Source organism: Microcaecilia unicolor, chromosome 1, assembly GCF_901765095.1.
Source record: "Microcaecilia unicolor chromosome 1, aMicUni1.1, whole genome shotgun sequence".
In the NCBI taxonomy this organism is placed as follows: Eukaryota; Metazoa; Chordata; class Amphibia; order Gymnophiona; family Siphonopidae; genus Microcaecilia; species Microcaecilia unicolor.
The window spans coordinates 467,342,175-467,363,827 of NC_044031.1; the positions used below are offsets into that span (position 1 = coordinate 467,342,175).

Here is a 21,653-nt window from a genome sequence, read left to right on the forward strand (position 1 = left end):
AGTAAAAAAAAAAAAAGGCTTTCTCTAGAGATCCTGGTTCGGTGCAGCTTGACCGAAGCTCGTTTGACTCAGTCTCCTGAGGTGAGAGTGGTGCCCAGCTCCTCCAGGGAGGTTCCCGCTGACAGCGCTCTGTATGGGGTAAGTTTTGGTGCGAAGGCGCCATTTTGTTTTCTGTATTTGATGGCTGCTGAAGGGGTTAAGCGCTGCTCCCACTGTGGGAAACGCAGATCAGCAGCGGGGCTTTGCAGCTCATGCTACCTAGATGCTAGTGCTGGCACGAGCATGGCGGGCGGTGAGTCTTCCCGCCCTACGGAGTTGGCAGTGGGCGCCATCTTGGAGGCACTGCGTGACTCGACCCTCGCGGTTGCGGAGGGGTCTGAGTGCTGGGGGACGCCTCGTTTCGAGGTTTCTAGAGGAGCTATTGCCTCCGCTTTCCCCAATGTGGGGGCAGATGTACAGGGTGAGTTTTTCTCCCTTGAATTTGTGCTGCTGATGCATAAGGCTTTTATGTTAAAAAGAGCATTGCCTGAGGCTCCTGACAATTCCTTTTGGACTGGGTTGCCTCCAGTTCTTTATAGCCCAGCGTCTGCTGGAGACTTTATTTCTTCTCCCGAGCTTTTGGCTGACGTTAAGTGTAGACGAGTGAATACCCTGTCTGAGGGGGATTCTTCACCCTGTTCTCCCCCGTGGTCTAGTTTTGGGGAGTCTGAGGGGTCTGGCAGGCCATCATGGACTGATGATCCAGACGAGGGTGGCTGCTTGCCACAGGAGTTGGATGACCCTAAAGCGGTTTGGATTTTCCACCGCGACGAGCTGCCAGCTCTCATTTCTGATGCTTTACAGGCCCTTTGTATTGAAGATCCTGACGAGGGCGCTGCGTCTTCTGTTAATCCTAGGATGGCTAGTACTAAGAAGCCTTCTTGGGCTTTTCCTGTGCATGCTTCCATCCAAGAGCTTATTTCAGCTCAATGGTCTGACCCTGATGGTCCCTTGAAGGTGGCCAGGGCTGTGAAAGTCAGTTGGTCCTCTTTGGGATGCGTTAGTCACGGCTGTGACTAAAAAGACTACTCTCCCGGTGGAGGGAGGGGTCGCTTTGAAAGATTTGCAGGACCGGCGGCTGAAATCCGCGCTGTAGCGGTCCTTTGAAATCTCGGGCCTTTCCTTACAGGCGGCTACTTGCAGTTCCTATGCAGCTTCGGGCCTGCTTTTCCTGGTTGCAGCAGGCGGTTGAGCAGTCCGCTGATGGAGCGGATTCCCTCACTGAGGTCGGCCCGCGTATGGAGTCTGCCCTGTCTTTTTTGGCTGATGCTCTTTATGATCTGGTCAGAGCTTCAGCTAAGCAGATGTTGGTGTCGGTTGCTGCCCACCGCCTTCTTTGGCTCCGGCATTGGGCGGCTGACATGGCCTCTAAGCAAAGGCTGGTGAGGTTACCCTTTCGGGGCTTTCTTTTATTTGGGAAGGATTTGGAGAAGATTGTTAAGGACCTAGGGAACTCTTAAGTCTCAACGGTTGCCTGAGGATAGGCCGAGGCCTTCTTCCAAAAGTCCTTCTTTTCCCCCCTCTTCCAGGCCACGTTTTCGCAAAGCTTGCAGGTATTGCCTGGGGCGCTCTGCGGGGTTTGGTCAGCGTATCCGTTTCCAGCAGAGGAACTCCTTTCATTCGGACAAACGCGCTGCGGCGTCCTGGCAACGCCCAGGAGTTCAGGGGCGTCCTCCACAATGATGGGACACCGGTCCACTTGTCGGTTACTGCAGTAGGGGGTCGTCTCTCCCTCTTTGTCGAGGAGTGGACCAAGATTTCTTCAGATCAGTGGGTCCTGGACCTGATCAGAGAAGGTTACCGACTAGAATTTGCTGCCTCGGTGGGAGACGCGTTTTTGGAGTCCTGATGCGGCACTGCCATCAAGCGGGCGGCGGTACACGAGACCTTGCAGGTGTTGCTGAAGCTCGGAGCAGTGGTTCCGGTTCCTCCTGCCGAACGCGGCTGCGGTCGCTACTCCATCTATTTTGTGGTGCCTCGAAAAGGTGGGTCGTTCAGACCTATCCTCAACTTGCGCAGAGTCAACCAGGCCTTAGGAGTGCGACACTTCCGCATGGAAACCCTGCACTCCATCATTGCAGCAGTACAGCCAGGAGAGTTTCTCACGTTTCTGGGCCTCAAGGAGGCGTATTTGCATATTTCCATCTGGCCGCCGCATCAGCGGTTTCTCCGGTTTGCGGTATTGAGCCAACATTTCCAGTTTCGCGCCTTGCCTTTCGGCCTGGCAATTGCCCCTCTGACTTTTTCCAAGGGGATAGTAGTGGTGGCTGCCTTTCTCAGGCGAGAGAGTATCAGATTTCACCCTTATCTCGACGACTGGTTCATCAGAGCGGATTCGGCAGACGAAAGCCGACTTGCCACAGCCAGAGTTGTTACAGTTCTTCAGACTCTGGGCTGGGTAGTCAGTGTGCCCAAAAGTCACCTCACACCCTCTGTCTCTCGAGTATTTGGGGGTCCGGTTCAACAGGGCTTCGGGGTTCGTTTGTCTTCCCCACAACAGGTGCCTCAAGCTTCAGAATCAGGTCCTCCTGTGGATGCCTCGCCCTCGAGCTTGGGACTTTGTTGAGCTCCTGGGATCGATGACAGCCACCATAGAGGTGGTTCACTGGGCGAGAGCACACATGAGACCGCCACAGCTTGCTCTGCTTCAGCAATGGTCTCCGATTTCCCAGGAATACCAACGCAGACTAAAGTGGCTTCCGGCGGCCCAGCGCAGTATGGATTGGTGGCTTTCCAACAGCATGCTGCGGCAGGGGATGCCACTGGCTCGTCCGTTTTGGTGTCTGGTGATAACTGGTGCCAGCCTTTCAGGCTGGGGAGCTCTTTGCCGGGGACGCTATGCTCAGGGTCTGTGGTCCACCGCGGAAGCGGGATGGTCCATCAATCGCTTGGAACTGAGAGTGATATTCCAGGCTCTTCTGGCCTTTCACAGGACGCTGGAGGGACTTCCTGTCCGAGTTCTACCGGACAACACGACAGCAGTGGCCTACATCATTCGTCAGGGCGGCACTCAGTGCAAGGCCCTGGCTGCGGGGGCGTCTCAGATCTGCGACTGGGCCGAGCGCCACATAGAGCTGCTGTCCGCGGCTCACATAGCCGGTCAGAGCAACATACAAGCCGATTTCTTCATCAGACATCAAATCGACCTGGCGGAATGGGAACTGGCAGAAGAAGTTTTTCTTCAGATTTGTGCCAAATGGGGGACTCCAGGCTTGGACGTCATGGCGTCAAGCATAAACGCCAAAGTCCCTCGCTTTTTCAGCAGAAGGAGAGATCCTCACTCGGCGGGGTTGGATGCCCTGGCTCAACCTTGGCCCTTGGGCCTCCTGTTGGTGTTCCTTCCTTGGCCCTTGATAGGGCGAGTATTACTTCGGATTCGCCTGCACCGAGGATTGGTGATTCTCATCGCCCCAGATTGGCCAAGGCGTCCGTGATATGCATATCTCCGGCGCATATCTCCGGCGGATGCTGGTGGATGCGCCTCTTCCTTTGCCTCGGGTTCCGAACTTGTTAGTTCAGGGTCTAGTGACTATGGAAGATCCTTGACACTTTGGTCTTACGGCCTGCTCTTGAGAGAGTGCAATTGAGGGACAAGGGCTATTCTAATAAGGTTATTGCTACGCTTTTGCAGGCTCGCACACAGTCTACCTCTGTGACATATGCTCTGATCTGGCGCGCTTTTGAGGCGTGGTGTACTCCAAACTCTATCTCGCCGGCTCTGGCGACTCTTGCTTTTGCTGGACTTTTTGCGGGACTGGCTACAAAAGGGCCTGCCCTACAATTCCCTTTGAGTTCTGATGGCAGCGTTGGCCTGCTTCCGGGGGAAAGTTTCTGGCTTGTCTCTCGCTGCTCATCCGGATATTGTCTGATTTCTCAGAGGAGCACTTCGTCTCCGTCCTCCTTTGCAGTTGCCCTGTCCAGCTTGGAACATGGGGCTTGGGTTGAAGGGGCTCCCACGATCTCCGTTTGAGCCTCTTAAACAGGCTTCTGAGAAGGATGTGACTCTCAAGACAGTTTTTTTTAGTGGCAATGACGTCGGCAAGGAGAGTGTCTGAGCTTCAGGCTCTTTCCTATCGGAATCCTTTACTACAGTTCTCGGAATCCGGGGTAACTGTTCGTACGGTGCCTTCCTTTCTGCCTAAGGTGGTTTCAGCTTTTCACCTGAACTAGCCCATTTTTCTTCCTTCCTTTTGTAAGGAGGAGTTTCCGGACTCCTTTGGGCAATTGCGCCTTTTGGATGTCCGCAGGGCTCGGTGGCAGTATCTGCAGATGTCAAATGAGTTTAGGAATTCTGATCCTTTTTTCTGCTTCTCTGCTTTCAGGCCGGTCACCACCTGAAGCGTTTAAAGCGCACTCTACAAGGGCAATATCCTCTTCGTGGGCTGAAACGGGTGTCTTTTCTCTTCAAGCGATCTGTCGTGCGGCTACCTGGGCTTCTCAGCTCTCTTTCGTGCGGCATTACAGGATGGATGTGGCAGCGCGGCAGGATGCACATTTTGGAGCGCAAGTGCTTGCTCGCGGAGTTGCCTGTTCTCACCCTACTTAGGGAGTGCTTTGGTACATCCCATCAGTTAATGGATTCATCTGCTGTTGATGACAAGGAAGGGAAAATTAGGTTCTTACCTTGATAATTTTCTTTCCTTTAGTCACAGAAGATGAATCCATGATCCCTCCCTGTCTGACTTTAGTTTTTGTACCGATGTTGCATACGGACATTGTGCCTCATCAGGAGTACTTGAAGACAAGCTATCAGAGTTACTGCGTGCTGTTTTTATTGCAGGAGGTTGATAACTTCCATCCTTTGGTTATTGCTCCGGTTCAGGGGTGTTTGTTCTCTGTGAGGAAATTTATGTTGTTTTGCCTTTCTTATTCACTCTCCGCTTTGGAAATTTCATATATTGAAGGCAGAGGGGGCTGGGCGTCCAGGAACACCATGTGCTTTCAGTGTTCTCAATCTCCACCTGCTGGTAGGCGGATACAACCCCTCAGTTAATGGATTTATCTGCTGTGACTAAAGCAGAGAAAATTATCAAGGTAAGAACCTAATTTTCCCGTCTCCCTCGATGCATGGTGCTGAGAATTCCAGGTCACTGAGGCATTTGGTCCCCAAGGAATGTTGACACCAGAAGGACTTCCAGCTGGTGCCGCTACGTGAGTCTCGAAGCATCAGAACCAGGCACCTTGCTCCCTCAGCTGCTGGCTAGTTTTCTTCTGAATGATTTGGGGTTGAGGGTGTTTGTGCCTGCCATGCTTCTTCACTCAGCCCCACATGGCCCTCTGCCTGCGGTGAGGGTCCGCTGCTGCTGCAGCTTATCTCTGCATCGACGCCCCAACTTTTCCAGATGTCACCCTTTATGGGCACATCCGAGCTTTGCTCCCTGAGCTCCGGCCAGGATTTGTTCAGAGGGCATCAGCACCGAAGGTGCTTGTGCCTGCCATGCCCTCCCACCTCCTCTTGGAGTTGTCTACTATTCTCTAGTATTGTATTGTTGGTCCTGTGCTCTCGCGGCAGGCGAGAAGGCACTCACGCATGCTCAGTGGAGTGTGATTTGTGCTCCAAAGAGCTCTGTAAAAGCTTGATACAAGATCTGGACTGGGCAATTCGGATTGCGTTACCCACATGTAAGAATATATAGCCTGCTGTCCTCAGAGAACACCTGCTATAGGTAAGTATCTTTGCTTTTCCTCACCTGTTATAAGTGTTCAACTTCCTTCCATGGTGTCAGTTGGCTTTTTCAAAGGCAGAGTCATTGAGAACTAACTCTCAATCTCCTCTAGGAAGAGACAATAAACTTCTAGATGCTGTCTGCAAAAGGATATTTCAAACTCCATGCCAGTGCTGAGAATTACCTCACATCAACTTCAGATTTTGCATTATCAAAATTCCCTTCTTCATCATTTTGCTGGCAATATTCTTTAGGATTCCTCCTCAGCATGATCAGTTATATTTAGATCTCTAGGAATCAACATAGCATTTCATCAAGTCTACCTACAGTTCTTATGATACCACTTCCAGGGCAACAACTGCTGCCATCGCTGGCTGTAGAATTGCTTTGCTCATAACTTCAGACCTTGGAGAAGATCTCCATGACTGCCTTGTGGATGTCCCTTGTGTCAGTGACAACTTATTTAGTGATAAAATTTAAGATGCAGTTTCTCAATTGAAAGATTATAGTTAGACAATGAAGGAACTCCCCACCCCAATCTCAGCACCATTGAGGCCAGCAGTCTTCTATCATGAGGTCTTATCACTATCAGTACTTCCAGCAATTTATCCAAGAAAGGATATCAACCCAACCAATGGCTACCTCCTCAAAGACATTTGTCTCAGCCTTATACTCAGTGTTAGCAACCAAGAAAGCATAAGCAGTAGGCGTCTCTTTCAAATATGAAATCTTCTTTTTTTTTTTCTGTCTTCCAGTGGGAGGCAGGCTTCAGTTCTTTTTCAGAAATTGGCAGAACATAACAGATCAGTGGGTACACAGTATAATAGCACAGGGCTACAGCCTAAATTTTGTATCAAGACCTCCCTCGCTAGGACTGCCAATGCCCTGGAAAACTTTTATTGTATTATCCTTCTAGAGGAAATTTCAAGCCACCTCCAAAACAATGCTATCGAGGAATTCCTGTGCACTTCCATGGTCAGAGGTTTTACTCTGATTTTTTCTTTATTCCTGCAAAATCAGGAGGGCTGAGACTCATTTTAGACCTTTGTAATCTCAATCTTTTCAAAGAAATAGAAATTCAAGATGATTTCTTTCTCCGAGGACAAGCAGGCCTATAATTCTCACCTGTGGGTAACGCAACCTGCGTTGCCCAGTCCAAAGCTTATATCAAGCTGAAAAGAGGTTTGTGGAGCAAGAGACTCGCTCCAGCGCACATGTACAAGTGCGTTCCTGCCCGCTGTGAGAGCGCTGGACCAACAGTTCTTTTTTTTTACCGTGGTGGGGAGTGGACTCCATTTTTTTCCTCTGCTCCTCACAGCCCAGTTCAGAAAGAACTTTTTTTTGAGTCTTTTCAATGGTTTTGTGCTGGGTTTTTTTTTCTTCTTTCTGTGTACAGGTTCTCCTTTTCCCCTTCCCTTACTTTTTCAGTTATTTTTTCCCACTAAGTTTCTTTTCTTTTTCTGTGTCTGTAGGCCACATTTAGACCTTGACTTTCGGTTGGTTTTTCCCTTTATTTTTTCTCTGGTGCTTTGTCCCTTTTTCAGCACCATTGAGTCATTTGATTTGGCCACAGAAGTTTTTCCTTCTACGTCCACGAAGTTTCCCAGTGGTAAAAAGCGTTGTTCTTGGTGCAATAGGACAATCGCTGGTAAGGACACCCATTCTTAGTGTCTTCAGTTTTCTGTGCCTGATCACAGCCCTTAGTTGTGACCTGTGCATGAAGAAAAGGAATTAGTTGGCCTTAATGGCTCAGCGAGTAATTTTTGGAGCCAATCCAAATGCTTGATGTCTGTGTCAGCATTGATATAGAGTGTTGCATCAGTCCATATGGCTGCTAGGCCTGTAGACACTGGGATCGAGTAGTTCTCCACCTGCCTCACACGGGACTGACCTGCATCAGACCCGACCCAGAGGCGATGGGAGAATTCAGTGTCATACTAGTCGGCACTGAGAAGCCTCAATGACCGGCTTTCTGCGAAGGCCAAGAAACATTGGCATCAACCCTCCTTGACACACGGTGCCGGGAGCTCCGGGGCACCGAGGGATTCAGCACCTGAGAAGTATTGGCAATGGGAGGACTGCTCCCCCTCCATACAAGAGGTGCCAGTGCGCCGTTCTCCACGCAGCCAGGACCAGCCTTTCCCGGTGTGTGCCCTCTGAGTGTATTCGGGCCTTGTTCTCTGAACTGCTGGATGGCTTCATTCAGCAGAGTGCATCAGCATTGAGGGTGCTTGCGCCTGCCATGCCTCAAATTGCAGCCCCGCTTGGCCATCAACCTGCGGTGAGGCCTGCAATGCAGGTGTTGTGTGCGGCCCCAGCGTTGACTGCTGCCCAAGCTGGCAGTCCCTCGATGTCGGTGGAGGAAGATTTGTCAGAGTCAATGTGGGAGCCAACACCTCGATGCCCCTCTTGGGGACATGGCTCCTCTAGGACGAGGCAGGCTCAGTCTCAGCCTTCTCCAAAGGAGGTTTTGGCTGATAACCGATGAGGAGCGCTCTTGGGAATCAGATGATGACCCTTGATACTTCTCAGAGGAGAATTCCAATGGGATACCATCTGACTCTTCCCCTCCACAGGAAAGGAGAGTCTCCTCCAGAGAGCCTTTCCTTTCCCTCTTTTGCTAAGGAAATGGCTGCTGCCATTCCATTTCCTTTGGAATTGGAGGACGAGCCCAGGGCCAAGACCATGAGTCCCCTCCTAGAAAGGCTATGACGGTCCTGCTTCATTAGATCTTACAATAAGTTCAAGTACAGAATTGGGAATCTGTCCCGATACTCCCCAAAAATATTGACACCATGTACCAGATTCAGAATACCCCTGGGTTTAATAAGCTTCAGCTGTCTCATCAATCCCTGGTGGTTGAATCTGTCCTCAAAAGGGCCGAGAGTTTAGAGACTATGCTTCAGCGCCCCTGGGCAGGGAAGCTAGAACCTTTGACTTATTTGGGTGTAAGATGTTTCAGGCTCGCGTTTCACAAAGCTCTAACCTTTTACTTTAGCATAAATGCCAGACTGGGTGATGCAGATCAGCGTCTGCCCCACTTGTGAGAATATGAAGCCTACTATCCTTGGAGAATACCTGCTACAGGTAAGTATCTTCACTTTTCCAGAACATGGTCTTTGTCTGACCCTTACTGCCAGTGTTACAAAGAATCTAAGGGACACTTAGGCCCACATCATCCTCTAGATAAGTGAGTTAGCCTGACCAATAATTGGGATAATTATGTGACCCAAATGCACTTATAGCTTTACTTACTAATGACCTACATATGCAATTACTTCCAGCGTAGGAAAGTGTTTAAAAAGTACCAAACATCTTTTGCTTTCAGTTTTGCACTGAAAATTCACTCTTGAGGTGAAGCAGAATTTCAGCTTCAAATTGACTGTCTGTTGAAATCAACTGGAAGATGAAAAAATCGGTCATCAGGAAATTAAGAGTCACAGAATAGGAAGCAATGCCCTAATGGAGACTAGAACTTGGATGAAAAACAGGCAACAGAGAATAAAACTGGTCAGATTTCCAGATGTAAAAGGGACAATAAAGGCGTTTCCCAACAGTTTGTACTGTGGGATTGTGGTATTTAATACATCCATAAATGATCTGGAACAAGGAGCAACAAGTGAAATACTGAAATTTGCAGCTGAAAATAAAATTATTCATGTTATTAAAACAGCAGCGGATTTTCAGAAATTCCAGAAGAACATGAGACTAGCCATACTGGATCAGACCAGTGGTCTATCTAACCCAGTATCCTGCTTCCAAAGTAGCCAATTCAGGACACAAGTACCTGATAGAATCCCAAATAGCAAGATTCATGCTACTGATCCCAGGGACAAGCAGTGGTTTTCCCCATGTCTATCTCAATAGCAGACTATGGATTTTTCCTCCAGGAACTCGTCCAAACCTTTTTTTTTTTTTTTTTAATTAACCCTGCTGATACCACATCCTCTGGAAACAAATTCCAGAGCTTAACTATTCATAGAGGAAAAAAATATTTCCTCCTGTTTGTTTTAAAACTAGTACCATGTAACTTCCGTGAGTGTCCCCTAGTCTTTGTACTTTTTGAAAGAGTAAAAAATTAATTTACATTTACCCATTCTACACCACTCATTATTTTGTAGATCTCTATCATACCCCTTCAGCCTACTTTTCCAACATGAAGAGCCATGACCTCTTACTCCTGTACTCATATGAGAGGAGTGAAATATAGTGACCAGAACTGCACCACAAGGTGTGGTCAAGCCATAGAGTGATACAAAGGCATTATAGTATTTTTAGTCTTATTTTCTATCCCTTTCCTAATAATTCCTAGAATTCTGTATACTTTTTTGGCTGCTTCCACATACCGCCTTACTAAATATGCTTGTCAAACTACTATCTTTTTTCATCATTATTATGTTACCCAAAATCCTTCTGTTCTACTAATTGTATATTTTCTTACATATTTCCATTATTCATGATGTATTGTATGCCACATTGAGCCTGCAAAGAGGTGGGAAAATGTGGGATACAAATGCAATAAATAAATAAATAAGTAAATAAATAAAATCATCAGTCACACTGGAGAAATTAACAGATAGGCGCAGAGGGCGTTATCGTCCTACAGCAGAGGAATGGATACAATTGGATGGAGTAATGGGAAGAGTATAGGAAAATGGACTGTATAAAACTGTGGAGTGGGGGGAGGTGGGTAGAGGGAGGGGGAGGAAATAAGGGGAATGGTGTAAGGGAGAAAATGCAAGGATGTAAAATGTTGTTTAAGTTTGATTGAAGGAACAGAATTGGAGTCTGGACTCAAAATGTTGCTATGTTGACTGTTTAATAAAAATCAAAATTGGAAAAAAAATAATAAAATCATCAACGATGATACCTAGGTTCCTTTCCTTGTCGGTGACTCCTAATGTGGAACCTTTTCATCATATATCTATACTTCGGGTTCCTCTTTCCCACATGCATCACTTTGCACGTGCTCACAGGGGTTCTTAATCCAGTCCTTGGGACTCACCAAGCCAGCCTGGTTTTCAAGATATATAATGAATATGAATAAGAGAAATTTACATAAGTACTTAAGCATAAGTACATAAGCACTGCCACGCTGGGAAAAGACCAAAGGTCTATCAAGCCCAGCACTCTGTCAGTGGCCAATCCAGGCCCCAAGAACCTGGCAAAAACCCAAAATTTAATAATGATCAAAGGACTTTTCCTTCAGGAATCTGTCCAGACCCCCTTTAAACTCAGCAAGGCCAGTTGCCGTCACTACCTTCTCTGGCAATGAGTTCCAGAGTCTAACTACGCGCTGAGTAAAGAAAAACTTTCTCCGATTTGTTTTAGGTTCAACAATTTTTATTGATGACTGTTCACAATGTACACATATCTCGCCTTGAATGTACAAAATTCAGGTGCAAGCAACTTTCATTGGTTCTTAATGTTCATTTCATCATCATACGTTTTACATTAGTGCTCTCCCCACCTCTCTATGGTATTTTGCAACAATAATGTATGATAAAACATCAACTTAAATGTTCAGATCTTAGGCCCTATTGACCAGACAGACCTCTCAGTATTGGTATCAAAACCTATGTCACCTCCACTTCTCCTATAAATATCTAATTCAACATTTAGAAAGATAACAGTCATTAGTGGATACAAACCTCGCAAATCTTACTCTAGGTGCCGGCCATAAACATGCGAGGGTTCTTTTGTCTGGTCATGTATGTTTTACAACATGTATGTGTCCCTAACACGCTATGTGTTTATATCCCCTCCCCCTCTCTTACCCCCCTAACCTTTACTCACCCCTCCCCCCCTTTCCTTTTATTACCTCCCACCATAAGGCTCAAAACTTCTACAGGAAGGAATTAGTCTCACTCTACTTTAGTAACTATTACTCATTTACTTATGTAAGAGGTCCCCTCAGCTGGTTAAGAACAGTGCTGCGGGCTCGCGGGGCGAGGGCGTATATGTAACATTTCCAGATTAAATAAAACTCTTTTTGTCTCTTAAATTTTTTGTGCACCTTCCTTAATTCCATTAATAATAGTGCATGTAGTCTATTACGCCACTGCCAGTAGGAAGGAGCCTCCTTCTGGACCCAATTGGCTAAAATGCATTTTTTTACCTATGAGATACGCCTTATACAACAGCAAGTTATGATGGACAGCACCAGCCCCCCTCAGCGTCTCCACTCCCAATAAGGCATTTTCTGGTTTCATTGGTATGTGTTTATTCAGTATGCGTCCCATAAAAGTACTCAGCTTTACCCAAAAGTTCTGGATCTCTGGACATTCCCACATGGCATCTCCGTTTGTTTTAAACCTACCACATTCTAATTTCATCTTGTGTCCCCTGGTTCTATTATTGTTAGAAATTGTAAACAAACGTTTCACATCTGTCCGCTCTACCCCACTCATTATTTTGTAGACCTCTATCATTTCGCCCCTCAGCCGCCTTTTCTCAAGGCTAAAGAGTCCTAGCCATCTTAACCTCTCCTCATAGGGTAGGGGTAGTTGTCCCATCCCTTTTATCATTTTTGTCGCCCTTCTCTGCACCTTCTCCAATTCCTTTATATCTTTTTTGAGATGAGGCGACCAGAACTGAACACAATACTCCAGATGCGGTCGGATCATTGAGTGATATAACGGCATTATAACATCCTAATGTTTGTTTTCCATCCCTTTTCTAATAATACTCAACATTCTGTTCGCCTTCTTAGCTGCCGCAGCACATTGAGCTGAAGATTTCATCGTCCTATCCACGATGACGCCCAGATCCCTTTCTTGGTCCGTAACTCCTAAAGCGGAACCTTGCATGACAGAGCTGTAATTAGAGTTCCTCCTTCCCACATGCATCACTTTGCACTTCTCAACGTTGAACTTCATCTGCCATTTGGACGTCCAATCCCCCAGTCTCATGAGGTCTTCTTGCAATCTTTCACACTCCTGCGACGAGACGACCCTGGATAACTTTGTGTCATCTGCGAATTTAATTACCTCACTAGTTACTCACATCTCAAGGTCATTTATAAATATGTTAAAAAGCAGCGGTCCCAGCACAGACCCCTGAGGGACCCCACTACCTACCCTTCTCCATCAAGAATAATGACCATTCAACCCTACTCTCTGCTTCCTATCTTTTAACCAGCTTTTAATCCATAATAATACACTACCTGCGATCCCATGACTCTCCAGTTTCCTTTGGAGTCTTTCATGAGGCACTTTGTCAAACGCCTTCTGAAAATCTAGATACACAGTATCCACTGGCTCCCCTTTGTCCACATGTTTGTTCATCCCCTTGAATAAATGCAGTAGATTTGTGAGGCAAGACTTCCCTTCACTAAATCCGTGCTGACTTTGTCTCAGTAGCCCATTCTTTTGTATGTGCTCTGTAATTTTATTCTTAATAATTGCCTCCACCATTTTTCCCGGCACCGACGTCAGACTCACCGGTCTATAATTTCCCAGATCTCCTCTGGAACCCTTTCTAAAAATCGGCATTACTTTGGCCACCCTCTAATCATCCGGTACCACACCTGATTTTAGGGATAAATTGCATATTACTACCAGTAGCTCCACAAGTTCATTTTTCAGCTCTATTAATACTCTGGGATGAATACCATCCGGTCCTGGTGATTTACTACTTTTCAGTTTGCAGAACTGCCCCATTACATCCTCCAAGTTTACAGAGAAATCATTTAGTCTTTCTGACTCGTCCGCTGCAAATACCTTTTCCGGCCCCAGCCTTTAGATTGTAAGCTCCTTTGAGCAGGGACTGTCCTTTTTTGTTAAACTGTACAGCGCTGCGTAACCCTAGTAGCGCTCTAGAAATGTCAAGTAGTAGTAGTATCCCTCCCAAATCCTCCTCGATGAAGACCGAAGCAAAGAATTCATTTAATTTCTCCGCTACGGCTTTGTCTTCCCTGATCGCCCCTTTAACACCACAGTCGTCCAGTGGTCCTACCGATTCTTTAGCCGGCTTCCTGCTTTTAATATATCTAAAAAATTCTGAAGGATTGGTTTTTTTTTGGCTCTAATAGCTTCCTTTACCTTACTGTTTAGCCACGCTGGCTGACGTTTGGTCTTTTTTCCTCTTTTTCTAATACGCGGAATATATTTGCCCTGTACTTCTAGGATGGTGTTTTTGAACAGCATCCACGCCTGTTTCAAGTTTTTTACCCTTTCAGCTGCTCCCTTCAGTCTTTTTTCACTGTTCTTCTCATTTTATTGTAGGCTCCTTTTCTAAAGTTAAACGCTAGTGTATTTGATGTCCTGAGTTCACTTACTTCGTAGGCAATATCAAAAATGATCATATTATGATCACTGTTATCAAGTGGCCCTCGCACCCTTACCCCCTGAACCAGATCATGAGCGCCACTAATGATTAAGTCTAGTATTTTTCCTTCTCTTGTCTGCTCCTGAACCTGCTGTTCCATGAAGAAAGACTAAGGAGGCTAGGGCTATTCAGCTTGGAGAAGAGACAGCTGAGGGGGGAGACATGATAGAGGTATATAAAATAAGAGTGGAGTGGAACAGGTGGATGTGAAGCATCTGTTCACGCTTTCCAAAAATACTAGGACTAGGGGGCATGCGATAAAACTACAGTGTTGTAAATTTAAAACAAATCAGAGAAAATGTTTCTTCACCCAACGCATAATTAAACTCTGGAATTCGTTGCAAGAGAATGTGGTGAAGGTGGTTAGCTTAGCAGAGTTTAAAAAGGGGTTAGATGGTTTCCTAAAGAACAAGTCCATAAACCACTATTAAATGGACATGGGAAAAATTCACAATTCCAGGAATAACATGTATAGAATGTTTGTACATTTGGGAAGCTCGCCAGGTGCTCTTGGCCTGGATTGGCCGCTGTCGTGGACAAGATGCTGGGCTCAATGGACCCTTGGTCTTTTCCCAGTGTGGCATTACTTATGTACTTATGAAGTCGTCCTTGATTTTCATCAAGAAATGTCACTTCCCTTGCGTGTACCGAAGTTTTATTAACCCAGTCTATATCCAGATAATTGAAGTCGCCCATTAATATTACATTGCCCTTTTTATTCGCTTCCCTAATTTCCCTTGATATTGCTGCGTCTGTCTGCTGGTCTTGGCGAGGCGAACGCACTGCCTTCATTGCATCCAAATCTATCTCATGCATATTCATTTTGGATATCTTGAAAAACTGACTGGCATGGCGTGTCCTGAGGACTGGGTTGAGGATCCTTGCTCTGTGTAGATCCATGGTGTAACCACACCTTGTTCTGGTTGTCCCATCTGAGAAACTTGGAAAAAGTTCAGAGAGAGACAATAGATAAGGGGATAGAAAGGCTAAACAGGTTTGGCCTATTCTGCTTGGAAAAAGATGAGTATGAGTTACATGTAACAGTTAAATGGGGACAGCATTTTAACCACTGAACAAGAATACACTCCAAGAACTAACAACCATCAGACTGTAGAAAGTATCTTTTCATTCAGTGCATAATTAAGCTGTGGAATCTTCTGCCAGAGGAAGTGGTCAAGGAGACTAACACAGCGGGGTTTAAGAGAGGTTTGGACATGTTCCTGGAGGCTTTAAACTTTATTAGATAGACAGAAATTCTCACTTATCCCTGTCAATAAACTATGATAAACTGATCTTTTTTTTGGATCTGGTTGGGTCCTTGACCCAGACTACCCACTTTCAGAGAGGTTGCTGGGCTCAAGTAAACTTGGTCTGGCGTAGCATTGCTTTTTTATGTTCTTGTGTGACTTTATGCTAGCATGATTTGTATGCTGCATTTTCACTGATTCATAGTTTTGTCAAATCAATGCCTTGGCCTAATTCCAGGCAGCATACCATAGAGATTCCAAAAGAAAACAAGCTAGGTGTTGTTTTTTTTACAGTTCTGAGCTCTATTCAGTGTGACTAAACGGGTTGCTTCTGTGGTCTTAATGTTAATGGCATAAAAATTGCTTTATTTTCTTTTGTTAAGACTATGTTTGTTTTACACTAAACCCTCTGTGAGTGCCTGATTTTCTTTCTTTTTTTTTTTCTTTCATATTTTTATTAAGGTTTTTCAAGTATAACACAAAACAAAAAAAAAAGTAACAATAATCCATGGCAAAGTTAATAACAAAAATGAAAAGACAGAACAACATACCATGACAATACCCATAGCAAATCAGCAATTATGCAATTATCAAGTAGTGCTTTTAGGAGTCCGACAAAATGAATCTAAACGAGCCCAGGTCTTCAAGACAGATTGAACACAACGGTGCTTGTGGGCTAGAATAGTTTCATATTTCCTAATCACACACACGTTACTCCACCATTCATTATAATTAAGATGTACATTATTTTTCCAGTTTGAAACAATTAAGTGTAAAGCAACAGCTAACAAAATATTAAACAATTTCTTATCGGATTCTACGAGAGAGAGGTTAGGAGAAGAGGCCCTTAAAAGCACAACATCATAAGAAATCACGGTTGACACAGGCAACTGAAAAATAAGGCGCAACTTAGCCCAAATGAGTCGCCAGTATGCTCTTATGTTCTTACAGTAAAAAACCATATGGGAAAGGGATCCATCTGATTCTTGACAGGACCAGCATTTGCAATCAAGACTCTTAGTAATCCTGGCCACTCTAGCAGGTGTCCAATAGGCCCTGTGAAAAAGAAAATAGGAGGATTGGGAAATTGCTGCTGATTTAGTTTGACGCATCGAATGGACCCAAAAGGTGTACCAGTCAAAATCAGACGCATCCAGACTGAGATCCCTTTCCCAAGACAGCCGTAATGGAGCAACAGCATCAACACACGAATCCTGAAGTTTTTTTATAAAGGACAGATGCTTTCTTCTTACCAGTTACAATACTGAGACAGAGGGCAACAAAATCTGAAGGAGTAGTGAGCAGAGAATTAGAGACCTGAAAGGTCGAGAGAAAGGCAGAGCTATCCTTCCACACGGGAGAGGCCAGCAAAGAAACATCATATAGTGCAGCCAAAGCATCCGGTGACAACAACGTACCTGCAATATAAAGGTGTGATAACAGCCATATACCTTTACGAGACCATTCAGCTTTTTGGGACTGCAGGTGAACAGACTGCAAGCTAGAGTTATACCAGAGGGAGACATCCTCCAGGGAGGCAGCGCTAACTCCAAGACCAGCCCTAAACATACGGATATTAGAGGCAGAGGCCTTCAACAACCTCAAGTGCTTGGTATATGGATACAAATCTGCAGAGGGTAAAAGATATAAGGGGCAAGGGCGCACCAAGGCGGCCTCAAAAATCAGCCACCTAGGCGTCAGATGAGAGAATTCCCTTTGGAACCACATTAAAGACTGTGATAGGCGAAAAGCCATGTGATAATTTTTAAAATCAGGGACATTAAGACTTCCCGAATGAGTCGGCATCTTAAGCTTCTTCAGTGCAATGCGAGGTGGTTTTTGTCTCCAAAGAAACTTAAGTAACAAGGAGTCAATCTTGGCATAGAAAGAATTTGGAAAAGAGAAGGGAGTCATACTAAATATATAATTCAACTTCGGAGCCAGAACCATCTTGATAGCCCCAATCCGTCCCCACCACGTCAAATAAAGCGGAGACCATAAACCCAGGAGTGAAGTGGTTAAATTCAAAATTTGATTCTGAATAAGAGACATGGTCTGATCCACCGACCTGGAATACCAAACTCCCAAATATTTAAGTTTAGAAGGTTCCCAGGCAAATGGATATTGAGATATCTGAGATCTATACACCAGGGAATTTAACGGCATGATGGCTGATTTAGACCAATTTATTTTATAGCCAGACAGAGAGGAGAAGGAATTGATTACATCCAAAATAATTGGCAGGGAGTTTGGGGTGGTATAGAGTAAAATATCATCAGCATAAATAGAAAGTTTGAATACCTCTCCTCCCACAGACACCCCAGAGATATTGGAATGAGCCCGGATAGCCAGAGCCAATGGCTCTAAGGCAATATTAAAAAGGAGAGGAGACAATGGACAGCCTTGTTTAGTACCCCGCCGGAGAGGAAAAAGTTGAGAATTAGTACCATTCACTGAGATTGAAGCCATCGGATCAGTATATAAAACTTTGACCATTTTAATAAAAGATGGACCAAAATTAAACCAAACCAAAGTGTGAAACAAGTAATCCCATTCAATTCTGTCAAAGGCTTTCTCAGCGTCAAGTGAGACCGCTATAAATGGCTCACTTGAGCCCTCAACATGTGCAAGGACATTCCAAAAGAGTCTAGAGTTATCACTAGCCAACCTGCCTATCGTAAACCCATTTTGATCTCAATGGATGATATCCGGAACAATATGTTGAAGGCGCAAGGCCAAGATTTTGGCATAGATTTTGTTATCAATGTTAATCAAAGAAATAGGCCTATAATTCTCAACTTTAGACGGGTCCCTATCTGACTTGGGTATAACAATGATCTTAGATTGATAGAAAGAGCCAGTTTGACCTTCATAATGTAAGAGCGAATTATAGATAATATGTAACTCGGGCACCAGAAGATCTGCAAACATCCGGTAAAATTCCACAGGGAGACCATCATTACCTGGTGATTTACCTTTAGAGAGGGAATGAATAGCCTCCAATATTTCCTATTGGGAGAAGGGTTGTTCCAAAGCGTGCTGTTGAGACCGGTCAAGTAGAGGCCTATCAAGATGGTTCCCAAAGTCCCCAAAGGATCCTGATGAAATATAATTTGTGGTAGTACGATTGGAATTGCTGGTTAATATTTTCATCCGAGGTATATATGACCTGTGCGTAGTCAACTATTTGCGAGACCCTAATCCTATTTCTCTTAGTTTTAAGGTATTGCGCAAGAAGATGGCTGGCCTTATTACTCTCAGCGTAGAATGTCGACTTATGAGCATGAATTAATTTCAGCGCATCTTTAGAAAGAGTGGTATTAAAATCGTACTTCAAATTCTGCAAGCACAAAAGAGTCGTCGAATCATTATCAACAACAAACTGGTCTTCCAATAGCTTAAGTTGAGCAGTTTTAACCTCCAGGTCTCGTCTACGCTGACGAGCGTGCATGGCTGAATAACTAATTATATGCCCTCTAATTGTAGCTTTAAAAGCATCCCACCACAAGAGCGCTTTACCCTCCTCCAATGGGTTAAAATGAAAAAATTCATCCATCTTGGATTTAATAAATTGAACAAAGCGATCATCCTGCAGCAGTAGAGAATTAAATCTCCAAGGCGGTGCACTCCGACTTGGCAATACCGCAGTTAAACTAAGACACACTGGCGAGTGATCTGAGAGAACCTTACTCAGTATTTCTGAATTACATATATGTGGCAATAAATTCGAGGAGATTAAAAACTAGTCAATCCTTGAAAAACTCCCATGCGGAGGAGAGTAAAAAGTAAAGTCTTTCTCTGTGGGATGAAAAAGACGCCAGGGGTCCACCAATCCCAGAGAGGTCTTTTCTGCTGTTCAGGGATCGATTGAAAGACCTTGGAGCGCAGTATGGTCTGCTTTACCCGGCGCGGATGCGAGTGACTGTTCATAACACCACTAGAAGCTTTGAGGATCCTCAGCTTTTGTAATACTTGGACTCGTTTAGAAAGTGATCTTTCTGTTGACTGCTTGCTTCTTTTAACGTTTACTGATTGAAGTTTTCTCCAGATGCCTTTACTGGGGGGGGGGGGGGGGTATCACTCCTCTCCTCGTGTTCCTGCTAATGTTGTTCTCTCACACTGCAGTCTGCCGGCTCGCTGATATTCTTTGCTGGTTCCTGTATTTCTGGCAGTCTGTAACTTTGTGGGTCTTCGGTTTTGTAACTGTTTGATGTTAGTTCTCTGTATCTAATTTAGAGGATTGGGCGGTATTTAGCTCTAATTTCCCACTCCCATGATATCTCGATCTGTGCGTTGCTTGCACTTTTTTTTCTTTCTTGCCTGATTTTCTTTCTAAGCCTCAGATGCATGTTGTGTGAACATTTCAACTACGAACTTTTACTCTGACCTGAGTGTTACTTTGTGAACTTTGTGTGTGACCTATATAGGGAGAGTGTTTATGATCGGAAGTATATTGTTTATGAAAACAAACTCATTAATGACAGGGGAAATGTTTTGCAACAGGGTTGCCATGATTATATTATATCCAGTGAGTAAAATAGCATCTGGCCCCCGAAAGCATCACTAGTTGAACAGGGTGTTTGTGTGCACTTTGACTTTGTTTTGCTCTGAAACATTTTGGGGTCAATTTCAGTGTGGTTTAGATGAGCAGGAGAGGCTTCTGCTAGCTTAAACCAAGCCGAGCTGGCTGGCCACTGATACTCAGTGGCACTCAACCAGGCAATATTGCTGATGCAGCATGGTTCGGGGGACAGAGCCAAGGCGATCAGAGTAGTTTTGCAGACACCAGCGATATTTAGTGTCAGTGCCCGCAGATCTAACTGGGCAAGTTAGACCACATAGCAGAATTAACTTTGCCCAGTTAGGTATGTGGGTATGGTGCTGAATATCAGTTATACCTTCAAAACTTTTGGATATCGTCACAGTACTGAATATTCAGTGCTGGTGCCCAGGCATGACTTTGGCAGGAAATACCTGGCTATATTGTAGCTGACAGTGGTCGGCACTTTAAAAAAAAAAAAAATCCAATGATGGCTGCTAGCTGAGTATTGACCCATTTATTTCCCCAGGGATATTTTCTTTCCCTTGCCATCTTTGAACTGGATGGGAGAGGGCAATCTAAATCATTTTCCTTAAGCTAGCCTGTAGACAGGTAATCTGATCCTTGCAACATTTATTATCATGAGCATATTTCCCAGTATCCTGTGGGATTTGTCAGATTCTAAAATTGTGGCGTATCTTCAGTCTAATGCTTTCTAATTAGTCAGAAAACTGCTTGTGCTGTCATTGGTCCTTCAGATACAGCAATGAAAAACTAGCCCTGTATGTGCTAGAACTCCTCAGTCTTAGCTAGGAGTACAAAAGATATGTTGGTGTCAAGGTTCTAGCCCCAGCTCCTGAACACTGGCTAAGTTAGATAGGTACAGTAACAAATGTTCATACAATTACTACTTCTTGGTTGTTTGCAGAATTCGATTTGTTGTTGTAGTTGTTCCATTTCTAACTATTTGTTACTAAACATGTCTGTGACTTGTCAGTGATTCCCACATTTTTATATATGGTTGGTAGGTGGAATTTCTAGTAACTATGTGACTTCTGAGGGTTTTTTTTTGAGGGTCTGAGTGTCCATAGAGATCATCGGGGAATAGTTTACAGAGTGTAGTATTTGCCCTGAGGTAAGTGAAAACCCAGTTAATGGAGATGAGGTTACTGGTAAAGCAGCAGGTACAGGCAGGGCCTGAATAGTGCTTGGTAGAACCCTTCAGGTTTCCATGAGGTTTAACCCTAAGTGGGTGTTAGGGGTAGTGCAATGGCATTACGGACAGCCACACTGATGCAGATCTTCCACTTTAAATGGCTTTAGCTGTATAGAGTAATAAATTGGTTAACAGGTAAGACCATCTCTGACATGTTGCAAGCATCAGTAATTTCAGTTGGCACAGACATTTAACATTTTTCTTTAGAAATTAATTGAATATATAGATATAAGTCCTAGGCTTGTCCACTTTTTTTTCTTTGATTTCCTGCCCACATCATCGTAGACCCTTATGACTTTCATGGCATCCCAACCGTTAAGCAAGACTAGGTGGTTGTCTAGGGTGCCAGCTTCTTGGGGGCAGCAAAGAGCAGCTGTAATGAAAGCAAAACAGTAGTTCCAGACAGTAACACAAACTAAAAGAGCCATCAGCACATACTTTTAACCTGCATTTTTACAGGATTTTTGTGTGACGATCATGGTTGCCAAGTGTCTGGGAGGGGGTGAATTCTGCAGGCCAAGGGCCTGAAAGTTAATTGAAGTGGAAGGGGTTGCAAGACTGAAGGTTTGACCAGGGTGCCCACCACCCTTACACTGATTGCACTGACTTTGACTTTA

At 44.9% G+C, this 21,653-nt stretch overlaps 1 protein-coding gene across 4 annotated transcripts in view; it reads left to right on the forward strand.

Annotated features, from left to right (window-relative positions):
• Positions 1 to 21,653, forward strand: part of RBBP8 (RB binding protein 8, endonuclease) — a 278,475-nt gene that overhangs the window by 90,113 nt on the left and 166,709 nt on the right. The gene's annotated exons all lie outside the window — the stretch shown is intronic.